At 38.1% G+C, this 18,947-nt stretch overlaps 15 non-coding genes and 4 pseudogenes across 15 annotated transcripts; all 19 read left to right on the top strand.

Annotated features, from left to right (window-relative positions):
- Positions 1-915: 915 nt before the first annotated feature.
- Positions 916-1,034, top strand: LOC141310031 (5S ribosomal RNA). The gene has a single exon (XR_012347577.1). It is a non-coding gene; the product is annotated as a 5S ribosomal RNA (ribosomal RNA).
- Positions 1,035-1,757: 723 nt separating this feature from the next.
- On the top strand, positions 1,758-1,866 carry LOC141310452 (5S ribosomal RNA; annotated as a pseudogene).
- Positions 1,867-1,950: 84 nt separating this feature from the next.
- LOC141310265 (5S ribosomal RNA) lies at positions 1,951-2,069 on the top strand. The gene has a single exon (XR_012347810.1). It is a non-coding gene; the product is annotated as a 5S ribosomal RNA (ribosomal RNA).
- A 729-nt stretch (positions 2,070-2,798) lies between these two features.
- On the top strand, positions 2,799-2,917 carry LOC141310375 (5S ribosomal RNA). Its single transcript, XR_012347920.1, has one exon. It is a non-coding gene; the product is annotated as a 5S ribosomal RNA (ribosomal RNA).
- A 723-nt stretch (positions 2,918-3,640) lies between these two features.
- On the top strand, positions 3,641-3,749 carry LOC141310451 (5S ribosomal RNA; annotated as a pseudogene).
- An 84-nt stretch (positions 3,750-3,833) lies between these two features.
- On the top strand, positions 3,834-3,952 carry LOC141310030 (5S ribosomal RNA). Its single transcript, XR_012347576.1, has one exon. It is a non-coding gene; the product is annotated as a 5S ribosomal RNA (ribosomal RNA).
- Positions 3,953-5,969: 2,017 nt separating this feature from the next.
- On the top strand, positions 5,970-6,088 carry LOC141310029 (5S ribosomal RNA). Its single transcript, XR_012347575.1, has one exon. It is a non-coding gene; the product is annotated as a 5S ribosomal RNA (ribosomal RNA).
- Positions 6,089-6,818: 730 nt separating this feature from the next.
- On the top strand, positions 6,819-6,937 carry LOC141310028 (5S ribosomal RNA). Its single transcript, XR_012347574.1, has one exon. It is a non-coding gene; the product is annotated as a 5S ribosomal RNA (ribosomal RNA).
- Positions 6,938-7,667: 730 nt separating this feature from the next.
- On the top strand, positions 7,668-7,786 carry LOC141310027 (5S ribosomal RNA). Its single transcript, XR_012347573.1, has one exon. It is a non-coding gene; the product is annotated as a 5S ribosomal RNA (ribosomal RNA).
- A 1,368-nt stretch (positions 7,787-9,154) lies between these two features.
- On the top strand, positions 9,155-9,273 carry LOC141310338 (5S ribosomal RNA). The gene has a single exon (XR_012347882.1). It is a non-coding gene; the product is annotated as a 5S ribosomal RNA (ribosomal RNA).
- Positions 9,274-9,996: 723 nt separating this feature from the next.
- Positions 9,997-10,105, top strand: LOC141310450 (5S ribosomal RNA; annotated as a pseudogene).
- An 84-nt stretch (positions 10,106-10,189) lies between these two features.
- Positions 10,190-10,308, top strand: LOC141310025 (5S ribosomal RNA). The gene has a single exon (XR_012347572.1). It is a non-coding gene; the product is annotated as a 5S ribosomal RNA (ribosomal RNA).
- A 2,017-nt stretch (positions 10,309-12,325) lies between these two features.
- On the top strand, positions 12,326-12,444 carry LOC141310023 (5S ribosomal RNA). Its single transcript, XR_012347570.1, has one exon. It is a non-coding gene; the product is annotated as a 5S ribosomal RNA (ribosomal RNA).
- A 730-nt stretch (positions 12,445-13,174) lies between these two features.
- On the top strand, positions 13,175-13,293 carry LOC141310022 (5S ribosomal RNA). Its single transcript, XR_012347569.1, has one exon. It is a non-coding gene; the product is annotated as a 5S ribosomal RNA (ribosomal RNA).
- Positions 13,294-14,023: 730 nt separating this feature from the next.
- LOC141310021 (5S ribosomal RNA) lies at positions 14,024-14,142 on the top strand. Its single transcript, XR_012347568.1, has one exon. It is a non-coding gene; the product is annotated as a 5S ribosomal RNA (ribosomal RNA).
- Positions 14,143-15,510: 1,368 nt separating this feature from the next.
- On the top strand, positions 15,511-15,629 carry LOC141310337 (5S ribosomal RNA). Its single transcript, XR_012347881.1, has one exon. It is a non-coding gene; the product is annotated as a 5S ribosomal RNA (ribosomal RNA).
- A 723-nt stretch (positions 15,630-16,352) lies between these two features.
- LOC141310449 (5S ribosomal RNA) lies at positions 16,353-16,461 on the top strand (annotated as a pseudogene).
- An 84-nt stretch (positions 16,462-16,545) lies between these two features.
- On the top strand, positions 16,546-16,664 carry LOC141310020 (5S ribosomal RNA). The gene has a single exon (XR_012347566.1). It is a non-coding gene; the product is annotated as a 5S ribosomal RNA (ribosomal RNA).
- A 1,370-nt stretch (positions 16,665-18,034) lies between these two features.
- On the top strand, positions 18,035-18,153 carry LOC141310374 (5S ribosomal RNA). The gene has a single exon (XR_012347918.1). It is a non-coding gene; the product is annotated as a 5S ribosomal RNA (ribosomal RNA).
- Positions 18,154-18,947: the final 794 nt, after the last annotated feature.

Genomic DNA, 18,947 nt, shown 5'->3' with positions numbered 1-18,947 from the left:
AGTTTTATCGTGTTGTTTTAAAGTCTTTTATGTGAACCTTGTATATAAACCAAATCTATTTAAACCAATCTTCTTTTATGTCTCATTCTTTTAACCACTAGTCATCTCTCACAGTTAAATCTGACCCCATTTTAATCTCGTAACTCTGGATGGGAGACCGCCTGGGAATACCAGGTGCTGTAAGCTTTTGCCTTTTCTTCACTATTTATATAATATGCTGGCTTTTAGAAAGACGTGTTTTACCGCTCTATTTATTACAATCATTTAAATGTATTATAGAGTGTTAAGTGTTTTACATGTTTTTTTAGGCCATTTTATTGCTCTTAACATTTTAAGTGTGTGTGTGTCTTAAATAAATGGATGGTTGGCCTGCCATGTGACTAGACACATGACAGGAAGCAGGAAGTACAACTGTATAAGAGAGCAGCATGACAAACAAAGGACAGTCACCAAACTGTTGGATTAAGGAGTTTGCTAATTTTAGAGCTCACCTTTCCATTCACCACCTGCAAACTTTGGATTACACTTTCTGTGGATTGTATATACAATGGTGGACACTCACATTGGACTTATCAACACACTAGGATTCTTGGACTGTTTTTAGGGTATGGACAAATGAACTGTATTCTTTTAACAGCATTTACCTAGTTTTATCGTGTTGTTTTAAAGTCTTTTATGTTAACCTTGTATATAAACCAAATCTATTTAAACCAATCTTCTTTTATGTCTCATTCTTTTAACCACTACTCATCTCTCACAGTTAAATCTGACCCCATTTTAATCTTGTAACTCTGGATGGGAGACCGCCTGGGAATACCAGGTGCTGTAAGCTTTTGCCTTTTCTTCACTATTTATATAATATGCTGGCTTTTACGGAGGCTGATCTTTAAATAGCCCACTTTTTGGAGCGCCCTCGCTTACGGCCATACTGCGCTGAGACCGCCCGATCTCGTCTGATCTCGGAAGCAAAGCAGCGTCGGGCCTGGTTAGTACTTGGATGGGAGACCGCCTGGGAATACCAGGTGCTGTAAGCTTTTGCCTTTTCTTCACTATTTATATAATATGCTGGCTTTTAGAAAGACTTGTTTTACCGCTCTATTTATTACAATCATTTAAATGTATTATAGAGTGTTAAGTGTTTTACATGTTTTTTAGGCCATTTTATTACTCTTAACATTTTAAGTGTGTGTGTGTCTTTAATAAATGGATGGTTGGCCTGCCATGTGACTAGACACATGACAGGAAGCAGGAAGTACAACTGTATAAGAGAGCAGCATGACAAAAAAAGTCACCAAACTGTTGGATTAAGGAGTTGCTAATTTTAGAGCTCACCTTTCCATTCACCACCTGCAAACTTTGGATTACACTTTCTGTGGATTGTATATACAATGGTGGACACTCACATTGGACTTATCAACACACTGGGATTCTTGGACTGTTTTTAGGGTATGGACAAATGAACTGTATTCTTTTAACAGCATTTACCTAGTTTTATCGTGTTGTTTTAAAGTCTTTTATGTGAACCTTGTATAAAAACCAAATCTATTTAAACCAATCTTCTTTTATGTCTCATTCTTTTAACCACTAGTCATCTCTCACAGTTAATTCTGACCCCATTTTAATGTTGTAACTCTGGATGGGAGACCGCCTGGGAATACCAGGTGCTGTAAACTTTTGCCTTTTCTTCACTATTTATATAATATGATGGCTTTTACGGAGGCTGATCTATAAATAACCCACTTTTTGGAGCAGTCCTCGCTTACGGCCATACTGCGCTGAGTGCGCCCGATCTCGGAAGCAAAGCAGCGTCGGGCCTGGTTAGTACTTGGATGGGAGACCCCCTGGGAATACCAGGTGCTGTAAGCTTTTGCCTTTTCTTCACTATTTATATAATAAGATGGCTTTTACGGAGGCTGATCTATAAATAGCCCACTTTTTGGAGCAGTACTCGCTTACGGCCATACTGCGCTGAGACCGCCCGATCTCGTCTGATCTCGGAAGCAAAACAGCGTCGGGCCTGGTTAGTACTTGGATGGGAGACCGCCTGGGAATACCAGGTGCTGTAAGCTTTTGCCTTTTCTTCACTATTTATATAATATGCTGGCTTTTAGAAAGACGTGTTTTACCGCTCTATTTATTACAATCATTTAAATGTATTATAGAGTGTTAAGTGTTTTACATGTTTTTTTAGGCCATTTTATTGCTCTTAACATTTTAAGTGTGTGTGTGTCTTAAATAAATGGATGGTTGGCCTGCCATGTGACTAGACACATGACAGGAAGCAGGAAGTACAACTGTATAAGAGAGCAGCATGACAAACAAAGGACAGTCACCAAACTGTTGGATTAAGGAGTTTGCTAATTTTAGAGCTCACCTTTCCATTCACCACCTGCAAACTTTGGATTACACTTTCTGTGGATTGTATATACAATGGTGGACACTCACATTGGACTTATCAACACACTAGGATTCTTGGACTGTTTTTAGGGTATGGACAAATGAACTGTATTCTTTTAACAGCATTTACCTAGTTTTATCGTGTTGTTTTAAAGTCTTTTATGTTAACCTTGTATATAAACCAAATCTATTTAAACCAATCTTCTTTTATGTCTCATTCTTTTAACCACTACTCATCTCTCACAGTTAAATCTGACCCCATTTTAATCTTGTAACTCTGGATGGGAGACCGCCTGGGAATACCAGGTGCTGTAAGCTTTTGCCTTTTCTTCACTATTTATATAATATGCTGGCTTTTACGGAGGCTGATCTTTAAATAGCCCACTTTTTGGAGCGCCCTCGCTTACGGCCATACTGCGCTGAGACCGCCCGATCTCGTCTGATCTCGGAAGCAATGCAGCGTCGGGCCTGGTTAGTACTTGGATGGGAGACCGCCTGGGAATACCAGGTGCTGTAAGCTTTTGCCTTTTCTTCACTATTTATATAATATGCTGGCTTTTAGAAGGACTTGTTTTACCGCTCTATTTATTACAATCATTTAAATGTATTATAGAGTGTTAAGTGTTTTACATGTTTTTTAGGCCATTTTATTACTCTTAACATTTTAAGTGTGTGTGTGTCTTTAATAAATGGATGGTTGGCCTGCCATGTGACTAGACACATGACAGGAAGCAGGAAGTACAACTGTATAAGAGAGCAGCATGACAAAAAAAGTCACCAAACTGTTGGATTAAGGAGTTGCTAATTTTAGAGCTCACCTTTCCATTCACCACCTGCAAACTTTGGATTACACTTTCTGTGGATTGTATATACAATGGTGGACACTCACATTGGACTTATCAACACACTGGGATTCTTGGACTGTTTTTAGGGTATGGACAAATGAACTGTATTCTTTTAACAGCATTTACCTAGTTTTATCGTGTTGTTTTAAAGTCTTTTATGTGAACCTTGTATAAAAACCAAATCTATTTAAACCAATCTTCTTTTATGTCTCATTCTTTTAACCACTAGTCATCTCTCACAGTTAATTCTGACCCCATTTTAATGTTGTAACTCTGGATGGGAGACCGCCTGGGAATACCAGGTGCTGTAAACTTTTGCCTTTTCTTCACTATTTATATAATATGATGGCTTTTACGGAGGCTGATCTATAAATAACCCACTTTTTGGAGCAGTCCTCGCTTACGGCCATACTGCGCTGAGTGCGCCCGATCTCGGAAGCAAAGCAGCGTCGGGCCTGGTTAGTACTTGGATGGGAGACCCCCTGGGAATACCAGGTGCTGTAAGCTTTTGCCTTTTCTTCACTATTTATATAATAAGATGGCTTTTACGGAGGCTGATCTATAAATAGCCCACTTTTTGGAGCAGTACTCGCTTACGGCCATACTGCGCTGAGACCGCCCGATCTCGTCTGATCTCGGAAGCAAAGCAGCGTCGGGCCTGGTTAGTACTTGGATGGGAGACCGCCTGGGAATACCAGGTGCTGTAAGCTTTTGCCTTTTCTTCACTATTTATATAATATGCTGGCTTTTAGAAAGACGTGTTTTACCGCTCTATTTATTACAATCATTTAAATGTATTATAGAGTGTTAAGTGTTTTACATGTTTTTTAGGCCATTTTATTACTCTTAACATTTTAAGTGTGTGTGTGTGTCTTTAATAAATGGATGGTTGGCCTGCCATGTGACTAGACACATGACAGGAAGCAGGAAGTACAACTGTATAAGAGAGCAGCATGACAAAAAAAGTCACCAAACTGTTGGATTAAGGAGTTGCTAATTTTAGAGCTCACCTTTCCATTCACCACCTGCAAACTTTGGATTACACTTTCTGTGGATTGTATATACAATGGTGGACACTCACATTGGACTTATCAACACACTGGGATTCTTGGACTGTTTTTAGGGTATGGACAAATGAACTGTATTCTTTTAACAGCATTTACCTAGTTTTATCGTGTTGTTTTAAAGTCTTTTATGTGAACCTTGTATATAAACCAAATCTATTTAAACCAATCTTCTTTTATGTCTCATTCTTTTAACCACTAGTCATCTCTCACAGTTAAATCTGACCCCATTTTAATCTTGTAACTCTGGATGGGAGACCGCCTGGGAATACCAGGTGCTGTAAGCTTTTGCCTTTTCTTCACTATTTATATAATATGCTGGCTTTTAGAAAGACGTGTTTTACCGCTCTATTTATTACAATCATTTAAATGTATTATAGAGTGTTAAGTGTTTTACTTGTTTTTTTAGGCCATTTTATTGCTCTTAACATTTTAAGTGTGTGTGTGTCTTAAATAAATGGATGGTTGGCCTGCCATGTGACTAGACACATGACAGGAAGCAGGAAGTACAACTGTATAAGAGAGCAGCATGACAAACAAAGGACAGTCACCAAACTGTTGGATTAAGGAGTTTGCTAATTTTAGAGCTCACCTTTCCATTCACCACCTGCAAACTTTGGATTACACTTTCTGTGGATTGTATATACAATGGTGGACACTCACATTGGACTTATCAACACACTGGGATTCTTGGACTGTTTTTAGGGTATGGACAAATGAACTGTATTCTTTTAACAGCATTTACCTAGTTTTATCGTGTTGTTTTAAAGTCTTTTATGTGAACCTTGTATATAAACCAAATCTATTTAAACCAATCTTCTTTTATGTCTCATTCTTTTAACCACTAGTCATCTCTCACAGTTAAATCTGACCCCATTTTAATCTTGTAACTCTGGATGGGAGACCGCCTGGGAATACCAGGTGCTGTAAGCTTTTGCCTTTTCTTCACTATTTATATAATATGCTGGCTTTTAGAAAGACGTGTTTTACCGCTCTATTTATTACAATCATTTAAATGTATTATAGAGTGTTAAGTGTTTTACATGTTTTTTTAGGCCATTTTATTGCTCTTAACATTTTAAGTGTGTGTGTGTCTTAAATAAATGGATGGTTGGCCTGCCATGTGACTAGACACATGACAGGAAGCAGGAAGTACAACTGTATAAGAGAGCAGCATGACAAACAAAGGACAGTCACCAAACTGTTGGATTAAGGAGTTTGCTAATTTTAGAGCTCACCTTTCCATTCACCACCTGCAAACTTTGGATTACACTTTTTGTGGATTGTATATACAATGGTGGACACTCACATTTGACTTATCAACACACTAGGATTCTTGGACTGTTTTTAGGGTATGGACAAATGAACTGTATTCTTTTAACAGCATTTACCTAGTTTTATCGTGTTGTTTTAAAGTCTTTTATGTTAACCTTGTATATAAACCAAATCTATTTAAACCAATCTTCTTTTATGTCTCATTCTTTTAACCACTACTCATCTCTCACAGTTAAATCTGACCCCATTTTAATCTTGTAACTCTGGATGGGAGACCGCCTGGGAATACCAGGTGCTGTAAGCTTTTGCCTTTTCTTCACTATTTATATAATATGCTGGCTTTTACGGAGGCTGATCTTTAAATAGCCCACTTTTTGGAGCAGCCCTCGCTTACGGCCATACTGCGCTGAGACCGCCCGATCTCGTCTGATCTCGGAAGCAAAGCAGCGTCGGGCCTGGTTAGTACTTGGATGGGAGACCGCCTGGGAATACCAGGTGCTGTAAGCTTTTGCCTTTTCTTCACTATTTATATAATATGCTGGCTTTTAGAAAGACGTGTTTTACCGCTCTATTTATTACAATCATTTAAATGTATTATAGAGTGTTAAGTGTTTTACATGTTTTTTTAGGCCATTTTATTGCTCTTAACATTTTAAGTGTGTGTGTGTCTTAAATAAATGGATGGTTGGCCTGCCATGTGACTAGACACATGACAGGAAGCAGGAAGTACAACTGTATAAGAGAGCAGCATGACAAACAAAGGACAGTCACCAAACTGTTGGATTAAGGAGTTTGCTAATTTTAGAGCTCACCTTTCCATTCACCACCTGCAAACTTTGGATTACACTTTTTGTGGATTGTATATACAATGGTGGACACTCACATTTGACTTATCAACACACTAGGATTCTTGGACTGTTTTTAGGGTATGGACAAATGAACTGTATTCTTTTAACAGCATTTACCTAGTTTTATCGTGTTGTTTTAAAGTCTTTTATGTTAACCTTGTATATAAACCAAATCTATTTAAACCAATCTTCTTTTATGTCTCATTCTTTTAACCACTACTCATCTCTCACAGTTAAATCTGACCCCATTTTAATCTTGTAACTCTGGATGGGAGACCGCCTGGGAATACCAGGTGCTGTAAGCTTTTGCCTTTTCTTCACTATTTATATAATATGCTGGCTTTTACGGAGGCTGATCTTTAAATAGCCCACTTTTTGGAGCAGCCCTCGCTTACGGCCATACTGCGCTGAGACCGCCCGATCTCGTCTGATCTCGGAAGCAAAGCAGCGTCGGGCCTGGTTAGTACTTGGATGGGAGACCGCCTGGGAATACCAGGTGCTGTAAGCTTTTGCCTTTTCTTCACTATTTATATAATATGCTGGCTTTTAGAAAGACGTGTTTTACCGCTCTATTTATTACAATCATTTAAATGTATTATAGAGTGTTAAGTGTTTTACATGTTTTTTTAGGCCATTTTATTGCTCTTAACATTTTAAGTGTGTGTGTGTCTTAAATAAATGGATGGTTGGCCTGCCATGTGACTAGACACATGACAGGAAGCAGGAAGTACAACTGTATAAGAGAGCAGCATGACAAACAAAGGACAGTCACCAAACTGTTGGATTAAGGAGTTTGCTAATTTTAGAGCTCACCTTTCCATTCACCACCTGCAAACTTTGGATTACACTTTCTGTGGATTGTATATACAATGGTGGACACTCACATTGGACTTATCAACACACTAGGATTCTTGGACTGTTTTTAGGGTATGGACAAATGAACTGTATTCTTTTAACAGCATTTACCTAGTTTTATCGTGTTGTTTTAAAGTCTTTTATGTTAACCTTGTATATAAACCAAATCTATTTAAACCAATCTTCTTTTATGTCTCATTCTTTTAACCACTACTCATCTCTCACAGTTAAATCTGACCCCATTTTAATCTTGTAACTCTGGATGGGAGACCGCCTGGGAATACCAGGTGCTGTAAGCTTTTGCCTTTTCTTCACTATTTATATAATATGCTGGCTTTTACGGAGGCTGATCTTTAAATAGCCCACTTTTTGGAGCAGCCCTCGCTTACGGCCATACTGCGCTGAGACCGCCCGATCTCGTCTGATCTCGGAAGCAAAGCAGCGTCGGGCCTGGTTAGTACTTGGATGGGAGACCGCCTGGGAATACCAGGTGCTGTAAGCTTTTGCCTTTTCTTCACTATTTATATAATATGCTGGCTTTTAGAAAGACGTGTTTTACCGCTCTATTTATTACAATCATTTAAATGTATTATAGAGTGTTAAGTGTTTTACATGTTTTTTAGGCCATTTTATTACTCTTAACATTTTAAGTGTGTGTGTGTCTTTAATAAATGGATGGTTGGCCTGCCATGTGACTAGACACATGACAGGAAGCAGGAAGTACAACTGTATAAGAGAGCAGCATGACAAAAAAAGTCACCAAACTGTTGGATTAAGGAGTTGCTAATTTTAGAGCTCACCTTTCCATTCACCACCTGCAAACTTTGGATTACACTTTCTGTGGATTGTATATACAATGGTGGACACTCACATTGGACTTATCAACACACTGGGATTCTTGGACTGTTTTTAGGGTATGGACAAATGAACTGTATTCTTTTAACAGCATTTACCTAGTTTTATCGTGTTGTTTTAAAGTCTTTTATGTGAACCTTGTATATAAACCAAATCTATTTAAACCAATCTTCTTTTATGTCTCATTCTTTTAACCACTAGTCATCTCTCACAGTTAAATCTGACCCCATTTTAATCTTGTAACTCTGGAAGGGAGACCGCCTGGGAATACCAGGTGCTGTAAGCTTTTGCCTTTTCTTCACTATTTATATAATATGCTGGCTTTTAGAAAGACGTGTTTTACCGCTCTATTTATTACAATCATTTAAATGTATTATAGAGTGTTAAGTGTTTTACATGTTTTTTTAGGCCATTTTATTGCTCTTAACATTTTAAGTGTGTGTGTGTCTTAAATAAATGGATGGTTGGCCTGCCATGTGACTAGACACATGACAGGAAGCAGGAAGTACAACTGTATAAGAGAGCAGCATGACAAACAAAGGACAGTCACCAAACTGTTGGATTAAGGAGTTTGCTAATTTTAGAGCTCACCTTTCCATTCACCACCTGCAAACTTTGGATTACACTTTCTGTGGATTGTATATACAATGGTGGACACTCACATTGGACTTATCAACACACTAGGATTCTTGGACTGTTTTTAGGGTATGGACAAATGAACTGTATTCTTTTAACAGCATTTACCTAGTTTTATCGTGTTGTTTTAAAGTCTTTTATGTTAACCTTGTATATAAACCAAATCTATTTAAACCAATCTTCTTTTATGTCTCATTCTTTTAACCACTACTCATCTCTCACAGTTAAATCTGACCCCATTTTAATCTTGTAACTCTGGATGGGAGACCGCCTGGGAATACCAGGTGCTGTAAGCTTTTGCCTTTTCTTCACTATTTATATAATATGCTGGCTTTTACGGAGGCTGATCTTTAAATAGCCCACTTTTTGGAGCGCCCTCGCTTACGGCCATACTGCGCTGAGACCGCCCGATCTCGTCTGATCTCGGAAGCAAAGCAGCGTCGGGCCTGGTTAGTATTTGGATGGGAGACCGCCTGGGAATACCAGGTGCTGTAAGCTTTTGCCTTTTCTTCACTATTTATATAATATGCTGGCTTTTAGAAAGACGTGTTTTACCGCTCTATTTATTACAATCATTTAAATGTATTATAGAGTGTTAAGTGTTTTACATGTTTTTTAGGCCATTTTATTACTCTTAACATTTTAAGTGTGTGTGTGTCTTTAATAAATGGATGGTTGGCCTGCCATGTGACTAGACACATGACAGGAAGCAGGAAGTACAACTGTATAAGAGAGCAGCATGACAAAAAAAGTCACCAAACTGTTGGATTAAGGAGTTGCTAATTTTAGAGCTCACCTTTCCATTCACCACCTGCAAACTTTGGATTACACTTTCTGTGGATTGTATATACAATGGTGGACACTCACATTGGACTTATCAACACACTGGGATTCTTGGACTGTTTTTAGGGTATGGACAAATGAACTGTATTCTTTTAACAGCATTTACCTAGTTTTATCGTGTTGTTTTAAAGTCTTTTATGTGAACCTTGTATAAAAACCAAATCTATTTAAACCAATCTTCTTTTATGTCTCATTCTTTTAACCACTAGTCATCTCTCACAGTTAATTCTGACCCCATTTTAATGTTGTAACTCTGGATGGGAGACCGCCTGGGAATACCAGGTGCTGTAAACTTTTGCCTTTTCTTCACTATTTATATAATATGATGGCTTTTACGGAGGCTGATCTATAAATAACCCACTTTTTGGAGCAGTCCTCGCTTACGGCCATACTGCGCTGAGTGCGCCCGATCTCGGAAGCAAAGCAGCGTCGGGCCTGGTTAGTACTTGGATGGGAGACCCCCTGGGAATACCAGGTGCTGTAAGCTTTTGCCTTTTCTTCACTATTTATATAATAAGATGGCTTTTACGGAGGCTGATCTATAAATAGCCCACTTTTTGGAGCAGTACTCGCTTACGGCCATACTGCGCTGAGACCGCCCGATCTCGTCTGATCTCGGAAGCAAAGCAGCGTCGGGCCTGGTTAGTACTTGGATGGGAGACCGCCTGGGAATACCAGGTGCTGTAAGCTTTTGCCTTTTCTTCACTATTTATATAATATGCTGGCTTTTAGAAAGACGTGTTTTACCGCTCTATTTATTACAATCATTTAAATGTATTATAGAGTGTTAAGTGTTTTACATGTTTTTTAGGCCATTTTATTACTCTTAACATTTTAAGTGTGTGTGTGTGTCTTTAATAAATGGATGGTTGGCCTGCCATGTGACTAGACACATGACAGGAAGCAGGAAGTACAACTGTATAAGAGAGCAGCATGACAAAAAAAGTCACCAAACTGTTGGATTAAGGAGTTGCTAATTTTAGAGCTCACCTTTCCATTCACCACCTGCAAACTTTGGATTACACTTTCTGTGGATTGTATATACAATGGTGGACACTCACATTGGACTTATCAACACACTGGGATTCTTGGACTGTTTTTAGGGTATGGACAAATGAACTGTATTCTTTTAACAGCATTTACCTAGTTTTATCGTGTTGTTTTAAAGTCTTTTATGTGAACCTTGTATATAAACCAAATCTATTTAAACCAATCTTCTTTTATGTCTCATTCTTTTAACCACTAGTCATCTCTCACAGTTAAATCTGACCCCATTTTAATCTTGTAACTCTGGAAGGGAGACCGCCTGGGAATACCAGGTGCTGTAAGCTTTTGCCTTTTCTTCACTATTTATATAATATGCTGGCTTTTAGAAAGACGTGTTTTACCGCTCTATTTATTACAATCATTTAAATGTATTATAGAGTGTTAAGTGTTTTACATGTTTTTTTAGGCCATTTTATTGCTCTTAACATTTTAAGTGTGTGTGTGTCTTAAATAAATGGATGGTTGGCCTGCCATGTGACTAGACACATGACAGGAAGCAGGAAGTACAACTGTATAAGAGAGCAGCATGACAAACAAAGGACAGTCACCAAACTGTTGGATTAAGGAGTTTGCTAATTTTAGAGCTCACCTTTCCATTCACCACCTGCAAACTTTGGATTACACTTTCTGTGGATTGTATATACAATGGTGGACACTCACATTGGACTTATCAACACACTAGGATTCTTGGACTGTTTTTAGGGTATGGACAAATGAACTGTATTCTTTTAACAGCATTTACCTAGTTTTATCATGTTGTTTTAAAGTCTTTTATGTTAACCTTGTATATAAACCAAATCTATTTAAACCAATCTTCTTTTATGTCTCATTCTTTTAACCACTAGTCATCTCTCACAGTTAAATCTGACCCCATTTTAATCTTGTAACTCTGGATGGGAGACCGCCTGGGAATACCAGGTGCTGTAAGCTTTTGCCTTTTCTTCACTATTTATATAATATGCTGGCTTTTAGAAAGACGTGTTTTACCGCTCTATTTATTACAATCATTTAAATGTATTATAGAGTGTTAAGTGTTTTACATGTTTTTTTAGGCCATTTTATTGCTCTTAACATTTTAAGTGTGTGTGTGTCTTAAATAAATGGATGGTTGGCCTGCCATGTGACTAGACACATGACAGGAAGCAGGAAGTACAACTGTATAAGAGAGCAGCATGACAAACAAAGGACAGTCACCAAACTGTTGGATTAAGGAGTTTGCTAATTTTAGAGCTCACCTTTCCATTCACCACCTGCAAACTTTGGATTACACTTTTTGTGGATTGTATATACAATGGTGGACACTCACATTTGACTTATCAACACACTAGGATTCTTGGACTGTTTTTAGGGTATGGACAAATGAACTGTATTCTTTTAACAGCATTTACCTAGTTTTATCGTGTTGTTTTAAAGTCTTTTATGTTAACCTTGTATATAAACCAAATCTATTTAAACCAATCTTCTTTTATGTCTCATTCTTTTAACCACTACTCATCTCTCACAGTTAAATCTGACCCCATTTTAATCTTGTAACTCTGGATGGGAGACCGCCTGGGAATACCAGGTGCTGTAAGCTTTTGCCTTTTCTTCACTATTTATATAATATGCTGGCTTTTACGGAGGCTGATCTTTAAATAGCCCACTTTTTGGAGCAGCCCTCGCTTACGGCCATACTGCGCTGAGACCGCCCGATCTCGTCTGATCTCGGAAGCAAAGCAGCGTCGGGCCTGGTTAGTACTTGGATGGGAGACCGCCTGGGAATACCAGGTGCTGTAAGCTTTTGCCTTTTCTTCACTATTTATATAATATGCTGGCTTTTAGAAAGACGTGTTTTACCGCTCTATTTATTACAATCATTTAAATGTATTATAGAGTGTTAAGTGTTTTACATGTTTTTTTAGGCCATTTTATTGCTCTTAACATTTTAAGTGTGTGTGTGTCTTAAATAAATGGATGGTTGGCCTGCCATGTGACTAGACACATGACAGGAAGCAGGAAGTACAACTGTATAAGAGAGCAGCATGACAAACAAAGGACAGTCACCAAACTGTTGGATTAAGGAGTTTGCTAATTTTAGAGCTCACCTTTCCATTCACCACCTGCAAACTTTGGATTACACTTTTTGTGGATTGTATATACAATGGTGGACACTCACATTTGACTTATCAACACACTAGGATTCTTGGACTGTTTTTAGGGTATGGACAAATGAACTGTATTCTTTTAACAGCATTTACCTAGTTTTATCGTGTTGTTTTAAAGTCTTTTATGTTAACCTTGTATATAAACCAAATCTATTTAAACCAATCTTCTTTTATGTCTCATTCTTTTAACCACTACTCATCTCTCACAGTTAAATCTGACCCCATTTTAATCTTGTAACTCTGGATGGGAGACCGCCTGGGAATACCAGGTGCTGTAAGCTTTTGCCTTTTCTTCACTATTTATATAATATGCTGGCTTTTACGGAGGCTGATCTTTAAATAGCCCACTTTTTGGAGCAGCCCTCGCTTACGGCCATACTGCGCTGAGACCGCCCGATCTCGTCTGATCTCGGAAGCAAAGCAGCGTCGGGCCTGGTTAGTACTTGGATGGGAGACCGCCTGGGAATACCAGGTGCTGTAAGCTTTTGCCTTTTCTTCACTATTTATATAATATGCTGGCTTTTAGAAAGACGTGTTTTACCGCTCTATTTATTACAATCATTTAAATGTATTATAGAGTGTTAAGTGTTTTACATGTTTTTTTAGGCCATTTTATTGCTCTTAACATTTTAAGTGTGTGTGTGTCTTAAATAAATGGATGGTTGGCCTGCCATGTGACTAGACACATGACAGGAAGCAGGAAGTACAACTGTATAAGAGAGCAGCATGACAAACAAAGGACAGTCACCAAACTGTTGGATTAAGGAGTTTGCTAATTTTAGAGCTCACCTTTCCATTCACCACCTGCAAACTTTGGATTACACTTTCTGTGGATTGTATATACAATGGTGGACACTCACATTGGACTTATCAACACACTAGGATTCTTGGACTGTTTTTAGGGTATGGACAAATGAACTGTATTCTTTTAACAGCATTTACCTAGTTTTATCGTGTTGTTTTAAAGTCTTTTATGTTAACCTTGTATATAAACCAAATCTATTTAAACCAATCTTCTTTTATGTCTCATTCTTTTAACCACTACTCATCTCTCACAGTTAAATCTGACCCCATTTTAATCTTGTAACTCTGGATGGGAGACCGCCTGGGAATACCAGGTGCTGTAAGCTTTTGCCTTTTCTTCACTATTTATATAATATGCTGGCTTTTACGGAGGCTGATCTTTAAATAGCCCACTTTTTGGAGCAGCCCTCGCTTACGGCCATACTGCGCTGAGACCGCCCGATCTCGTCTGATCTCGGAAGCAAAGCAGCGTCGGGCCTGGTTAGTACTTGGATGGGAGACCGCCTGGGAATACCAGGTGCTGTAAGCTTTTGCCTTTTCTTCACTATTTATATAATATGCTGGCTTTTAGAAAGACGTGTTTTACCGCTCTATTTATTACAATCATTTAAATGTATTATAGAGTGTTAAGTGTTTTACATGTTTTTTAGGCCATTTTATTACTCTTAACATTTTAAGTGTGTGTGTGTCTTTAATAAATGGATGGTTGGCCTGCCATGTGACTAGACACATGACAGGAAGCAGGAAGTACAACTGTATAAGAGAGCAGCATGACAAAAAAAGTCACCAAACTGTTGGATTAAGGAGTTGCTAATTTTAGAGCTCACCTTTCCATTCACCACCTGCAAACTTTGGATTACACTTTCTGTGGATTGTATATACAATGGTGGACACTCACATTGGACTTATCAACACACTGGGATTCTTGGACTGTTTTTAGGGTATGGACAAATGAACTGTATTCTTTTAACAGCATTTACCTAGTTTTATCGTGTTGTTTTAAAGTCTTTTATGTGAACCTTGTATATAAACCAAATCTATTTAAACCAATCTTCTTTTATGTCTCATTCTTTTAACCACTAGTCATCTCTCACAGTTAAATCTGACCCCATTTTAATCTTGTAACTCTGGAAGGGAGACCGCCTGGGAATACCAGGTGCTGTAAGCTTTTGCCTTTTCTTCACTATTTATATAATATGCTGGCTTTTAGAAAGACGTGTTTTACCGCTCTATTTATTACAATCATTTAAATGTATTATAGAGTGTTAAGTGTTTTACATGTTTTTTTAGGCCATTTTATTGCTCTTAACATTTTAAGTGTGTGTGTGTCTTAAATAAATGGATGGTTGGCCTGCCATGTGACTAGACACATGACAGGAAGCAGGAAGTACAACTGTATAAGAGAGCAGCATGACAAACAAAGGACAGTCACCAAACTGTTGGATTAAGGAGTTTGCTAATTTTAGAGCTCACCTTTCCATTCACCACCTGCAAACTTTGGATTACACTTTCTGTGGATTGTATATACAATGGTGGACACTCACATTGGACTTATCAACACACTAGGATTCTTGGACTGTTTTTAGGGTATGGACAAATGAACTGTATTCTTTTAACAGCATTTACCTAGTTTTATCGTGTTGTTTTAAAGTCTTTTATGTTAACCTTGTATATAAACCAAATCTATTTAAACCAATCTTCTTTTATGTCTCATTCTTTTAACCACTACTCATCTCTCACAGTTAAATCTGACCCCATTTTAATCTTGTAACTCTGGATGGGAGACCGCCTGGGAATACCAGGTGCTGTAAGCTTTTGCCTTTTCTTCACTATTTATATAATATGCTGGCTTTTACGGAGGCTGATCTTTAAATAGCCCACTTTTTGGAGCGCCCTCGCTTACGGCCATACTGCGCTGAGACCGCCCGATCTCGTCTGATCTCGGAAGCAAAGCAGCGTCGGGCCTGGTTAGTATTTGGATGGGAGACCGCCTGGGAATACCAGGTGCTGTAAGCTTTTGCCTTTTCTTCACTATTTATATAATATGCTGGCTTTTAGAAAGACGTGTTTTACCGCTCTATTTATTACAATCATTTAAATGTATTATAGAGTGTTAAGTGTTTTACATGTTTTTTAGGCCATTTTATTACTCTTAACATTTTAAGTGTGTGTGTGTCTTTAATAAATGGATGGTTGGCCTGCCATGTGACTAGACACATGACAGGAAGCAGGAAGTACAACTGTATAAGAGAGCAGCATGACAAAAAAAGTCACCAAACTGTTGGATTAAGGAGTTGCTAATTTTAGAGCTCACCTTTCCATTCACCACCTGCAAACTTTGGATTACACTTTCTGTGGATTGTATATACAATGGTGGACACTCACATTGGACTTATCAACACACTGGGATTCTTGGACTGTTTTTAGGGTATGGACAAATGAACTGTATTCTTTTAACAGCATTTACCTAGTTTTATCGTGTTGTTTTAAAGTCTTTTATGTGAACCTTGTATAAAAACCAAATCTATTTAAACCAATCTTCTTTTATGTCTCATTCTTTTAACCACTAGTCATCTCTCACAGTTAATTCTGACCCCATTTTAATGTTGTAACTCTGGATGGGAGACCGCCTGGGAATACCAGGTGCTGTAAACTTTTGCCTTTTCTTCACTATTTATATAATATGATGGCTTTTACGGAGGCTGATCTATAAATAACCCACTTTTTGGAGCAGTCCTCGCTTACGGCCATACTGCGCTGAGTGCGCCCGATCTCGGAAGCAAAGCAGCGTCGGGCCTGGTTAGTACTTGGATGGGAGACCCCCTGGGAATACCAGGTGCTGTAAGCTTTTGCCTTTTCTTCACTATTTATATAATAAGATGGCTTTTACGGAGGCTGATCTATAAATAGCCCACTTTTTGGAGCAGTACTCGCTTACGGCCATACTGCGCTGAGACCGCCCGATCTCGTCTGATCTCGGAAGCAAAGCAGCGTCGGGCCTGGTTAGTACTTGGATGGGAGACCGCCTGGGAATACCAGGTGCTGTAAGCTTTTGCCTTTTCTTCACTATTTATATAATATGCTGGCTTTTAGAAAGACGTGTTTTACCGCTCTATTTATTACAATCATTTAAATGTATTATAGAGTGTTAAGTGTTTTACATGTTTTTTAGGCCATTTTATTACTCTTAACATTTTAAGTGTGTGTGTGTGTCTTTAATAAATGGATGGTTGGCCTGCCATGTGACTAGACACATGACAGGAAGCAGGAAGTACAACTGTATAAGAGAGCAGCATGACAAAAAAAGTCACCAAACTGTTGGATTAAGGAGTTGCTAATTTTAGAGCTCACCTTTCCATTCACCACCTGCAAACTTTGGATTACACTTTCTGTGGATTGTATATACAATGGTGGACACTCACATTGGACTTATCAACACACTGGGATTCTTGGACTGTTTTTAGGGTATGGACAAATGAACTGTATTCTTTTAACAGCATTTACCTAGTTTTATCGTGTTGTTTTAAAGTCTTTTATGTGAACCTTGTATATAAACCAAATCTATTTAAACCAATCTTCTTTTATGTCTCATTCTTTTAACCACTAGTCATCTCTCACAGTTAAATCTGACCCCATTTTAATCTTGTAACTCTGGAAGGGAGACCGCCTGGGAATACCAGGTGCTGTAAGCTTTTGCCTTTTCTTCACTATTTATATAATATGCTGGCTTTTAGAAAGACGTGTTTTACCGCTCTATTTATTACAATCATTTAAATGTATTATAGAGTGTTAAGTGTTTTACATGTTTTTTTAGGCCATTTTATTGCTCTTAACATTTTAAGTGTGTGTGTGTCTTAAATAAATGGATGGTTGGCCTGCCATGTGACTAGACACATGACAGGAAGCAGGAAGTACAACTGTATAAGAGAGCAGCATGACAAACAAAGGACAGTCACCAAACTGTTGGATTAAGGAGTTTGCTAATTTTAGAGCTCACCTTTCCATTCACCACCTGCAAACTTTGGATTACACTTTCTGTGGATTGTATATACAATGGTGGACACTCACATTGGACTTATCAACACACTAGGATTCTTGGACTGTTTTTAGGGTATGGACAAATGAACTGTATTCTTTTAACAGCATTTACCTAGTTTTATCATGTTGTTTTAAAGTCTTTTATGTTAACCTTGTATATAAACCAAATCTATTTAAACCAATCTTCTTTTATGTCTCATTCTTTTAACCACTACTCATCTCTCACAGTTAAATCTGACCCCATTTTAATCTTGTAACTCTGGATGGGAGACCGCCTGGGAATACCAGGTGCTGTAAGCTTTTGCCTTTTCTTCACTATTTATATAATATGCTGGCTTTTACGGAGGCTGATCTTTAAATAGCCCACTTTTTGGAGCGCCCTCGCTTACGGCCATACTGCGCTGAGACCGCCCGATCTCGTCTGATCTCGGAAGCAATGCAGCGTCGGGCCTGGTTAGTACTTGGATGGGAGACCGCCTGGGAATACCAGGTGCTGTAAGCTTTTGCCTTTTCTTCACTATTTATATAATATGCTGGCTTTTAGAAAGACTTGTTTTACCGCTCTATTTATTACAATCATTTAAATGTATTATAGAGTGTTAAGTGTTTTACATGTTTTTTAGGCCATTTTATTACTCTTAACATTTTAAGTGTGTGTGTGTCTTTAATAAATGGATGGTTGGCCTGCCATGTGACTAGACACATGACAGGAAGCAGGAAGTACAACTGTATAAGAGAGCAGCATGACAAAAAAAGTCACCAAACTGTTGGATTAAGGAGTTGCTAATTTTAGAGCTCACCTTTCCATTCACCACCTGCAAACTTTGGATTACACTTTCTGTGGATTGTATATACAATGGTGGACACTCACATTGGACTTATCAACACACTGGGATTCTTGGACTGTTTTTAGGGTATGGACAAATGAACTGTATTCTTTTAACAGCATTTACCTAGTTTTATCGTGTTGTTTTAAAGTCTTTTATGTGAACCTTGTATAAAAACCAAATCTATTTAAACCAATCTTCTTTTATGTCTCATTCTTTTAACCACTAGTCATCTCTCACAGTTAATTCTGACCCCATTTTAATGTTGTAACTCTGGATGGGAGACCGCCTGGGAATACCAGGTGCTGTAAACTTTTGCCTTTTCTTCACTATTTATATAATATGCTGGCTTTTAGAAAGACGTGTTTTACCGCTCTATTTATTACAATCATTTAAATGTATTATAGAGTGTTAAGTGTTTTACATGTTTTTTTAGGCCATTTTATTGCTCTTAACATTTTAAGTGTGT

The sequence above is a fragment of the Garra rufa genome, unplaced genomic scaffold (assembly GCF_049309525.1).
Source record: "Garra rufa unplaced genomic scaffold, GarRuf1.0 hap1_unplaced_003, whole genome shotgun sequence".
NCBI classification, from domain to species: domain Eukaryota; kingdom Metazoa; phylum Chordata; class Actinopteri; order Cypriniformes; family Cyprinidae; genus Garra; species Garra rufa.
This window is presented reverse-complemented; position numbering and strand designations above follow the sequence as displayed.